This window comes from Silurus meridionalis, chromosome 2 (genome assembly GCF_014805685.1).
Source record: "Silurus meridionalis isolate SWU-2019-XX chromosome 2, ASM1480568v1, whole genome shotgun sequence".
Lineage (NCBI taxonomy): Eukaryota > Metazoa > Chordata > Actinopteri > Siluriformes > Siluridae > Silurus > Silurus meridionalis.
In genome coordinates, this window is record NC_060885.1 from 17932244 (window position 1) to 17944466 (window position 12223).

The following is a 12223-nucleotide window of genomic DNA, read 5'->3' on the forward strand; positions in this document are numbered from 1 at the left end:
TGAATAATTCATGCACTATAACATTTCATGTGCGCAGGTAAGTTATGTGCATACTGTATGTGCAAATAATACCTAACCTTCTTATAACTATTGTTCCAGGCGTACTTTAGCTAAGTGTTATATTTTGAAATTATTTGATAAAATTTACAATTGCTTACTGATTAGTATTTAACATGAAATACAACTGATTATATAATTGTAAAAGAAAAAAAAAGTGCGCAGTACTTTTTTGCGCAGTAATTGCGCTATAATGATGCCTATAAAGGTTTAACGAGGTGCTTGTGCATGCATATAATAATTTTTAATTGGCTGCAGCTGTTTTAGGTATTGGCAAGATTAACCAATCAGAATCAGAAGTATTTATCATTCTTGTCCCTGTTTCGCTGAAGCTTGACAATAAAACATTCTCAGAGGAATTGTATTGCTTACAGGTCGCTTTGATGAACTTGTGGTGGTGATTATATTTGGTTTATGATACACACATGATAGTAATGAGAATAAAAGAAAGAATTGGAATTAACTAACTTTTCTTTTATTACAGCACTTGAGTATTTAGTTTACTGTCATTGTAATATTATTAAATCATAGTGAATGCTGAAAAAAAAAAACCATTCAATTTCACTACATTTGTCAGCAGCAGAGAAGTCTGTAATTTGGGAATTGTTGTACAGGTGTTCTAAATTGCCATGACATTTATTTTTTAAAAAGTGAAACCCGGTTATGTCGATGTCCTAGGGGGTCGCCAAAAAGCATCGAGATAACCGATGATCGAGATAAACGAAAATCAATATGGTGGCAATATATTAACGTGCTTGAAATTTCTTTATGTACATGAAGTGCGTTAATAAATGAGAATGTGCATGCACGTGTTTTTGAAGGGGTTTTTTACACAACAGCATTGCAGCGATTTGTTTGGTGAAGGCATGCTATAAAAATGTACATACAGTACATGTTTGTTAACTGTCAGGAATCCACCTGCCACGCCCCCTTCGGCCCCCTTCGGTGTGGCAGGTGCTTTCTCGGCCGCTTTCTCTGAAGCTCCTGGCTTCAATCGCGCACATATGGTGCTCGTTTAGCATCATCACCAGCTCCTATTTAAACTTCCACACTCTCACTGTCCGTTATTGTTGGTATATGTTGGTTCACGGCGGTCGTTGTTATCGCTCATGCGTATCCCGGTACGTGCCTTCCCACCGGCACTCTCTCAACGGCTGCTCTTTTCTTCCCAAAGCGCATCGCGGATTCCCCCCCGATCCTGCCGGTGTTCATTCTATGCTTTTGCTGCTCATCCCACGTTCCTCGCTGCGCTCCTACCAAGCGCGGCTTTCGCCTCCCGTTCATCGCATAACATTTAACAACAAAAGGCATATGTGCACTAACTAACAGCAGAGATTCACCAGTATACAATACAATGTAGCATCTGTAAGGCTTGATTTTCGCGAGTTCTTCTGCGGCTGCACAGTGACGATCGAGATAACTGACGTTAAATGGCAAATTTTTCCCCCCTTGTGCTCGAGATATCAGGGTTCGGCGACATAAAAAGTCGACATATCCGATAAAAAATTAGACAATTTTGACAAAGTGAGAATTTGGCGGTTCCACTTCAAAAACATATATTTATATTTATATATATAGATATATATTTATATCTATATATAAACAAAGTAAGCAAAGGACCTATCTGCTGAGACACCTAAACATTTTGGTAAGTAATACTATAGATTGTATATACAACCGAAAAATTTGTGATTTTCTTATAAACCCATATTGTATTTACAATAGAACATAGAAAACATATCAATTGTTCAAACTAAGAAATGTATCATTTTAAAGAAAAGAATGAGGTAATTTTATATTTACAAAACATCTAAAAATGTTGGGAAGTGGCAAGAAAAATTGGAAAAGTAAGTTTTACTAAAAATACCATTTTGCAAATAATCTGTTTTTTTCTGGAGAATCTGGAGAAATATCGGATGCTTGTGAGTTTGGGGCACTGCATTAAAAACAGGTATAATTCTTTAATGAAAATCTCTGTATATATTTAAAAAAACACCAGAATTTTACAGGTATTATTGTCTGTGAAAACAGTTTACCATGTCATTAACAAATACATTTAAAGCTCTATTAGGCAAATTAGAAGCCATATGTAAAAATGATATAGAAATGCTGCCATCATGCAAATGGTCAAATGAGCCAAAGCTCATTTAAAATAGTTTTGGTTTTGGAAACCATGGATGCTGCATCCTCAGGAGCAAGGAGGAGAGGGATCATCTGCTGGTTAGTGCTCAGTTATAAAAATAAATTATATTTCAGACAAGATATGCATGTGACAATATTCCTCTCCCCAAACTATGGCAATTGGTCTCCTCAGTTCCCAGATGTATACAGACTGTTCCTAGATGTATAGTGGATGGTACACTGGGGTAAACGTGTTGTGGCCATCAAATTCATAAATTACCTTATTTTTCTTTTTTAAATTGTAATTTTTTTTTTCACATTAAATATTTGCTATGCTTCTTTGTTTTGTTGTGCATAAAATCTGGGTTTATAAGATTTGCTTTGGCTCATCCACAATTAATAACAGCTGGTCCACATATCTAGAAAGCGATACAGATAGATTTCTTGGCTGTGCTGTGATTACTGCCATGTAAAACTTTACAGCTAATGAGGACATTCAGCTGAATATGATGCAAAAGCTCTACCTGGCAAGTTGAATACAATTCACACAACAAAGTCCCCCTAACAGCTGTCTTCATATGATAACTAAAACGTTAATTAGCAGTTCAAATTGCTGTGTTATCTGTGTATTCTTTATACAATATTATCTTCTCAACATATTCTTTCAGTCTGTGTTCTGTGAATCAGTATCAGGATGTATTTATTACAGTATCAGGATGTATTTATTACAGTTTTAGGATGTATTTATTGATAGAGACTTTATAGTTCTTCTGTTAAGTTGTTCTGGATAAAGGAATTAGCCAAATGCCAGACAGATTTGACCTGGGATTTTCTTTTGTCTTTGCTTGAGGCTGAAATTGCTTAATGAACATTACTCTACATTGCATTATCTTTTTACTTAAATCTATTTAAATCTATAACAATTGCAATGATTGGCAAATGTGCATTAACTAATACAGTAAGTATTTGTGCACTTTTGTTATTGTGTCTACTATTTAAATTGAAGCGTTTATTTCAGTCAGCTCTAAACATTCGCCTAAAAGCGCTCAAAAATTGCAAAGAGTAAACTCATTCACAAAAAAATCATCAGTAAACCTCAGTAGCCACCAGGAAAATTTTGTCTGTGTCACTTAGATTTAAAAAAATGTTCATTGCTGTATGCGAATAGATCAAAAGTGTTAACTTTGCAATTAAATTATTATTTTTGGTGGTATATTTTGTGGTGTATATTATATCATTGTAATTGTTGCTTCCTGAGTTCCCCTGATCTACAAATACACTGGATTGTTTTAACAGTAGATGCAAACTCTTGCGAGTCTAAGCTCAGAGAGTAGTAGAGAAGAACACTTTTTTGGATTTTGGTTTATTGCTAGGTCTATACATCACTGAAGTCTGGCAGCACACTAAAACGTCCTTGGCAGAGTCTCTCTTCCACTTGCTTCTTCTGCCTGCCTGCCTAGCTTCTGATGGATGCTGTCATATTTCTCCCGCCCTACTGAAGTGCACCCATCATCGTTGGTCCTCATAATGTGCGACATAATCCTCTATAGATGCTGATAGGTTTTTTGCAATGAATGAACCCTGTTCATTGCTTCAGCACCTTTGTTTTTATTTATTTATATACCTGGTATCAGTTTTTATGTACAGGTATTGAGAACATTGCCATTCTAAAGATTTTATTCAGCTCTAGTGTCTCGCTTTAGGTTTAGATCAGTAACCACTCTTTTTGTTATAGTTCAGGTGTCAATCTCCAGTCCTAAAGGGCCACGTTAATGCACATTTTATAATTCTAACTCATTCAACACTCAATTCACCTAGTGAGCTAATTATCAGGACTTTCAGAGAGTAGCCTGCTCAAAATACAAAACTAAATTTCTGTTGCTGTCCTCTAGCACTGCAAGCTGACATGCAACTATGTTATAAGGTTTGTCAGTATGTCAAATTCCCATTAAGATCCACCTTTAGGCATAATGATGTTTGGATTATTTACAGAGGCTCCTTATTTAGCCCATATTACTTAATGTTATCTCTGCTAAAAATATAGCCAAGTTTAGAAAGTAAATACAAACATGCATACATTCTTTTGGTAAAATGTAAGCACATTTAAAGTAGAGGTATGGTTGATTCATTGCTTTTTGCCAAAATTTAATCACTGCATTATCTGTTATTTTTTTTGTTTGCTAGTTTGTTTTTTGTATTGTCCTTGTGAAAAGTAATTCAGAACATCCACATTTAATAACATAAAACAAAAATATTTGTTTGTTTGTTTGTTTGTGTTTGTTATAAGCCATTTGAGTTTTACATGTCAAACATTTCTTGCAAAAGCATTATAATTATTATGCTTACACTTTGTCCTTTCTCTCTCACACTAATACAGTAGATAGTTGATAGATGTAAATGACGTAATCTGCAGTGTGTGACAGCAGTTGAATTTGTTTATCTACAGTTTCTCATTAGATGTTTCTTAGTGCTCTTCTTGCAATTTATCATAGAGGGCCACACACAAATAATCAGACGATACAAAATTTAGTACAGAGAGTATGAAACAATATTGGAGTATATGCAATTGTGCTGTCCATTAAATGACATAATAATTGCTAATTATGTCTCTGCTTAGCAACCAAAACATAATGATAAAAACTGCATTGTGCTCCATAATTATCAGTAAAAAAAAAAGTTTTTTATTGAACACAATTTTATATTTTTACATATATATATATATATATATATATATATATATATATATATATATATATATATATATATATATTTGTCCTTATGTACTTTCACACATTTACATTTGAACTCCACATAATCTAGACACTAACCCCTAGTTAAGTCAACATTTGTAAATATGTATGCACACACGCACGCACGCGTGCACACACACACACACACACACACACACACACACACACACACACACACACAAATATATATATACACACATATTTTTATTTATCTAACTTCAAAACGTTGAGTCCTTTAGAGCCTTTCCTCACCAGCTTCCTGAATAATTTTTTTTACTTGAACCAGTAGTTTTAAAACCACCTTTTATACCTACTTTCTCGCCCCACTATATGTCACTCTTTAATTTGATGTATGAATATATGAGTTATGCGTCAGTTGAAGGACGCATAAATCTGTTTTGTGTTTGGGAGCAATAATGGCATTTATGTTCCTTGTATTGATTGATATCCTTAATAGTGTTTGTTCTTTATGATCTGAGAAAATAAAGGAATTCTGTAGTTTAATTCCACATGAACGTTCACAGTGAGCACTGTGATGGTTAGGGTCTGTATGAGCAGACCCTAACCATTGTTTATAAGTTCTTTACATTATTATACATTATGCTAAAATATACTTTTTTGTTTACAAATCTAAAATATCATTTGAAGTGTGTGTAAATTGAATATCATGTTAAGTTATCTTGTAATTATTGCTTTTGGCTCAGTAATGGACTGGCATTCTGTCTATAGTGTATTCTCACTTCACCCATGCTTTCTGAGATAAGAATATGGTCCTGTGGTTAGTAAATATGAATGAATGAATGACTCATTGTTTTGTTTGTGCTGTAGTAAAATATTGCACAGCATCTCTGAATACGCGACATATGTAAAGTTTAATATAACAGCATAGATTGTGAAAGAGCAAGTGACATTTTTCCTGTTGTCTTGTCCAGTTTTGGCAAGTCTCTGCCTACTGTAGCATCAGATTTCTGTTTTTTGTTGATCGGATTGGACTGTTTTTTGTTGATCGGATTGTACAATGTGGCATTTTTTTGTATACCATCCACCTCATGGTGTGGCATGTTCTGTGATGCTTTTCTGCACACCACATTTGTCAACTTGTTTAATGAGATAAACAAGAATTACATTTATTACAAAGTCTCTTATGGGAGAGAAAGAAAGGCAGAAACCTGTAATATAGCTCTGTCTACCTTCAGCTTTAAACTATATATTACTTCATATATGGGCTATAATAAGAACATAACATGCTTTTAAACATTCAGAAGATATTTACGAAACCCAAGAACTCATCCATCATGACAGATCTGACACATGACTTTCATGTCCCCAGGATTTGTCAAGTCAATAAAAGAAATCAAACAGTGATTTTTTTTTAACCATTTCGATTTGTACAGGCTTTTTTATGGAGCATGTCCCAATTGCCTTTACAAATCAGTGTCAGATTGTCAGCCAGGACTGTCTTTAAATTAAATCCACTACATATAATTTGCCACAATTCAGTGGTGAATTTGCATGTTTTTCTATTATTGTGTCATGTGCAGAATGTGTGAATGTCTCCTCCGGTGTGGACTGGGTGCTAAAAAATGAGGAGGAGTAGGACAAATAATTCAAAACAGTTACATCTGAGATTTAAACTGACAGTTTACAAAAATTGCTTTGCTGAGATAAAAAGGCATGTCAGCCCAAGGTGCTTAACTCTCACTTCTGTCATATTTCTCATTCTCTCAAATTAATTACAAATCGATTCCCAGAACTCTTATAAAAGCATGGCGAGAACCTGTCTGTCTATGGTGATGGGGGTGTGAGGTAGGGACCGGATGCCAGCATGGATATGTTTAGCAGGATACGTTTCTCTGCAATTAATCTCTGCAACATTCCTCTGAAAGTATAATTGCTTTTATCCATTTTTCCACAATACAATCAAAATCTCCTACGGTATACACGTTAGATGGCAGGATGCATTACTTGCATTCTTGATTTAAATGTTGCAGCTCGGTCACTATAGCATTTGTTTCTGCTTCGGGGCAATTTATTTTATCTGTTAAGGTCTACTAATGCACCATTACACCTCATGCGGAATGCAAAGCCACAGTGACTCACATGATAAGAATTTATTTTGCACTGAATCTAAAGGCTGGGATAAAGCTGGTGCTATTCCCAAACTAATGGACTATTGATTTAAAAGGAAGTGGTCAAGTAGGATCTCACAAAACAGATCTTCAACCTCAGCACAGTACAACAGTCTGTTTTCTGCACCTTCAGTAATTCAGTGTGTAAAATTGATTGTTTGGTCAGCTAGGGTTTTTAAGTAAGCTACGTAAGCTCATACTTACTTAAAACATAAGTTATATAAAGTATGGACTAAATGGGATCAATATAATGACAATAGTACTTTTAAACATTTGTTAAAATGTGTAATTCTAAGAGATTTCTTTTCACACAGAATAGAATTAATCAAGCTAGCATCTCACTCAAAGTTAGACATTTAGAGTCTCAGTTTTACTTTTAATGATGTCTAGCTGTCTCTAGTCTGCAGGCTAAATTTATGATAATTCATCCAGGTAACTCCTGCCACCCATGAGTATGGCCAGCTGAGGAAATGCACTTTTTTTTTTGCTTTAATTTAAGAAATATTGATCCCAGAGGGGGTTTACCACCGTATGACATTAATAATCACAACAACAGTGTGACAGAGTAGATAAATAACAAGGGAGCATCAAGGAGGGGGCACGCCACAGAGAGAGCTGGGGGTAATATTTCATACCACCGTATTAATTATACATTTCCTTGACCTTGATTGATTTCTCCTAACACCTATAAATTCCTTTTTTGTAAACTTCTATGACTTTTGTTTGTTGAACATCAATTGAGCAAATTGATGTTCCGCTTTAATAAATCAGAATATTTGTAATTACATAAAGTATCAGCAAGCCATGATGACAAACAGATATTTAACACCTTCCGCATAAGGTTCACTTGACACTTCACTAGACACTGAGGCATAGGCTGACTCTCTAGTGGGGAGTGGTAGGTCAGTGGTTAAGGTGCTGGGTAACTGATCGGAAGGTTGAGCGTTCAAGCCCCTCTATTGACCAGCTGCCACTTTTGGGTCCTTGAGCTTAACCCTCTGTGGTCCAGTGGTGCTGCATCATGGCTGACCCTGTGCTCTGTCCCCAGCTTCCAAACAAGCTGGGATATGTGAAGAAAATAATTTCACTGTTTTGTAATGTATGTGTAACAAATAAAGGCTATTCTAATCGCTTGTTAAATCTTAAATATTGTTAGGCTAGACAATTGTTCAAATGTGCCCATTTTGTTCTTCTCAAGAATAGACTTGAGCTGAGTGGTGTGAAGTTAAAGAACAATGCTCAGAGGACTAAAATGTCATTGGAGCTCTGTTCTCCAGTACGGTAGAGTTATATATGTGAGTGAGCTTTGAAAAGCCTTGTTCAGGATTTATTTATTGTGCAGTAAAACCTGGCAGCAACTACTGATATGTCTCTGCATTCAGTTTTGCATATAAAGTTCAGGGTTTATCTGCACCAAGGGTGAAAAGAGACACAGGACTTTACTTTATCTTCAGAGTCAGGAAACTGTTAACCTTGAAAAAAAGGTATATTGGACACCTTTTTGGACATTTCTTGCTAAGCGTCAGGATCTGGTTTTAAATTGGACATTCCAGAACATTTAAATGAGGAATCAGTATGTCAGTTTTTGACTTTTTATTTGATTAGCAAAGAAAAACTAGAAAAGACGACATATCTACACCACCTACAGCATACAGTATACTGTATTGGTCACATTATTGATACTAAACGTGTACCTGCCATTAAATAAAAAAATCTTTTTTTTTTTTTTAAACCATTAAACAGCTTCACGTTTTTTATGAGGATATTAGGTGGGTTTAATTGCTTGCTAATGTATTTAAGATTAATTATAGAATCATTTCTTCACAGGTGTAACACTTGCCCAATGGTAATTTGCACTAAAATGCATCATTAATAAAAATCTGCAATGCTGAGTGAACAACTGTAATGCTGAACAGAAATGTAGCTGAAAAATGAAGCATTCACTACCTAATCAAGATAGTGTTTGGCTGCTTTCAGAGCAATGCTCTGCACAAAGCCTCATAAACAGCACATAGTTGATGGAGAAGTTGGAGGTCATTTTATATAGTAAAAGGTTTAAAGTGTAAGAGATGATAAAAATTCAGGACCTTTTTATGTTGGATCACTCCCCTCATATATTCAGGCACAATGTGGGCCATAGTAAAGGCAGAAATATTTGATTAAAATCACCATTGCAAGTAATTATATAAGTAGTTTAGCATACATCTGAATGTTGTGTTGAAAATGAATATCAGTAAAAGCTATAAAGAACTTGTTAATAGGTTTTAGTAAATTTTACTAAATGTTTCATGCACAGTTTACAGGATCTTTTGGTATAATTTTGTCAAACTTGTCAAAGGACATCTTATCAACATAACCTGTTAAGAAAATCCGCTTTTTGTAAGGATAATTTCAACTTTGATATGCGATCTTGGCTATGTCTTTATGCAACTGCAATTCTGTCAGTTCTGCAAGTCAGTGGCATGAGAACAAATATGTGATAAATGATTGAAAGACCAGCCAATATTTAATGTCCTATTTCTTTTGCCACAGGAAACAGTTTTACACATGAAAGGTGGTTAAGGGGAAATCTCTCCACTGTCCCGGTTTCCATTAACTTTTACACTGAGCACAAAGACAGGCCTATGTGTGAAGATGGAGTGATACCTTAAAGAACCTCCGGTGCAGTGTTAGATATCTGTGTGATTGCTGTTTGCACTGGAGCGAATGGACCTGAACAAGTCCTGACTCATGTAATTCAATACAGGGAGAGCCAGTTGCACAAATGACTAGAACGCAAGCAAAAGCTAAAGCAAATGCAAGAATAATAAAATAAGAAAAAAATAACAAATATTTCTAAGACCTTTAAATTTACCTTTGCTAAGCATGTTTTAAAGTTATATTACTCAAAATGGAGATTACTAAAATATAATTTTTCTATTTTAGCCTTTTATTTTTTATGTTTAGAAATAATGATGAAAAATGAAAATAATAATAATAGTATAATATCTCAGTGGAAGGCAGTGCATTTCACACCTCGCCTTCAGTGGTGTCCTACCTCAGTCAATCCACCTCCTAATACCATCATTTTGATATCACAGCTATAGAAATTATCAATATACTACACAATGCCATATAACAGATCGTTGCATTGCAGTGAACATCAGTGCTATTACTGAAACAAGTGACCCAGTAAAAACAATTCAACAAGTCTGCTTTCACATACAGTACATATATATGTGGTGTGTGAGGTAGGAGACTGGTTTTATGATATTTCTCTTGTTTCCAGTTTTTAAGATTTTCAGTTCTACCATGACCAGAAATAAGCAGTGCAATAAAGATAAATAAATTATAGTGATGCTCCAGTTCATGGTGTCCTCTGACTGGCATCCCAATCTGGTTGTATTTCCACATTAATCTCAGTGATCCTGAGATAAGGTCCAAAACCTCCTGGACACTAATCAGAATAAAGCAGTTTCTGAAAATGAGTGAGCGGGTAATGATGCTGCTTTCACACGACACCACTAGATGGAGACACATTTAAAATGATCTACAAGTTCCTGTAGGATTTTTATTTCTTTTTGCAGAATAATCTTAAAATGTTGTATTTTTCAGCGAAGGAGACTAAATGATATACTCTTTATATAATGCTACAAAATACAAATATTGTATAGACGTACAAAACTGTAATTTATAAGCGAGACAGTGCATGTAGGACATTGTGGAGATAAGGTGAGGGAGGCGAGATTGAGATGGTTTGGACATGTGCAGAGGAGGGACATGGGGTATATCGGTAGGAGAATGCTGAGGATGGAGCCACCAGGAAGGAGGAAAAGAGGAAGACCAAGCAGGAGGTTCATGAATGTGCTAAGGTAAGACATGCAGGTAGTTGGTGTGAAAGAGGCAGATGTAGAGGACAGGGGTGTATGGAGACGGATGATCTACTGTGGTGCCCCCTAATGGGAGAAGCCAAAAGAAGAAGAAGATGATGTACAAAACTGTACTAGGACAGCAACAGTAAACTCTTCCTCCAAGGACACATCATAGCCTAAGATTATGGCTGCCATGGACTACACTTCCCAACAACAGACTTTGTCACATTCACATAATTTCTTATCATCTTCGAGTATCCACAGTACTGGGATTTATTATGGCTATAATGTTCCTATTATAATGTTTGTCACAAATCTGTTGCTTAACTCGTAAGATACTCTCTATTTGCACTTCTTTCCCCATTTCTTTATGTGACAGTGAAATTCACAGAATAAATGAGATTAGTTATTTGGTCTTAGGCCTGTACCTTCTCTTACTGCATTATTGAATATTAATCAGATAGATAGATAGATAGATAGATAGATAGATAGATAGATAGATAGATAGATAGATAGATAGATAGATAGATAGATAGATAGATAGATAGATAGATAGATAGATAGATAGATAGATCTGTCTTTGCTTGTCTTATCTGTCCTGATTCCTCTTATCTAAAATGGTCTAAAGTGTAAATCATAAAAGAAATATGTTCTGTTTGTAGGAAACTCTTCTAAATAGTCAGATCCATAAAACTGCAAATCAGTCAAATTTAGTGAACACCTCTGCTGCCCTGTGCCAGCAAGATTTTTTTTATTCTAGGAGTACAGGCTCTGTTCCCTTCACTGAGCCTCATGACCCTGCTAAATCCTTCCCTTTGCCATCGGCTCCTTCCCCAATCCACCCTATAATCAGCACTTTTAACAGCTCTCATTTTCTTCAGTGTATATATAGCTGTAATTGTTGGGACACCCTCCCAGGCCAGGGTGAAGCTATAAGAAGCAAGTTCTCTCTCTCTCTCTCTCTCTCTCTCTCTCTCTCTCATACACACACTTTAGACTCACACACCATATATGCACATGTATGCATTCAATAGATGCACGTAGTTCATATAACAGTGGTCCGAATGCAAAAAAGGGTTTGATGCATGTATGTCTGTACGTAATCTTTACAACATGGTGGAATTAAAGATTTTAATGTTACTGTTTCTTTTAACTGCATTTATGATTATTACATTTTAATTATGCCACTCATGATTATTACATTTTAATGCTCTTTATTTTAATGCTTATTACACAATTATTGCCCAGTGAACAGCGTAGCACCATAAAACCTCACACCTACACTCAAACAGCATATGTCAGTCCACTGGTTATT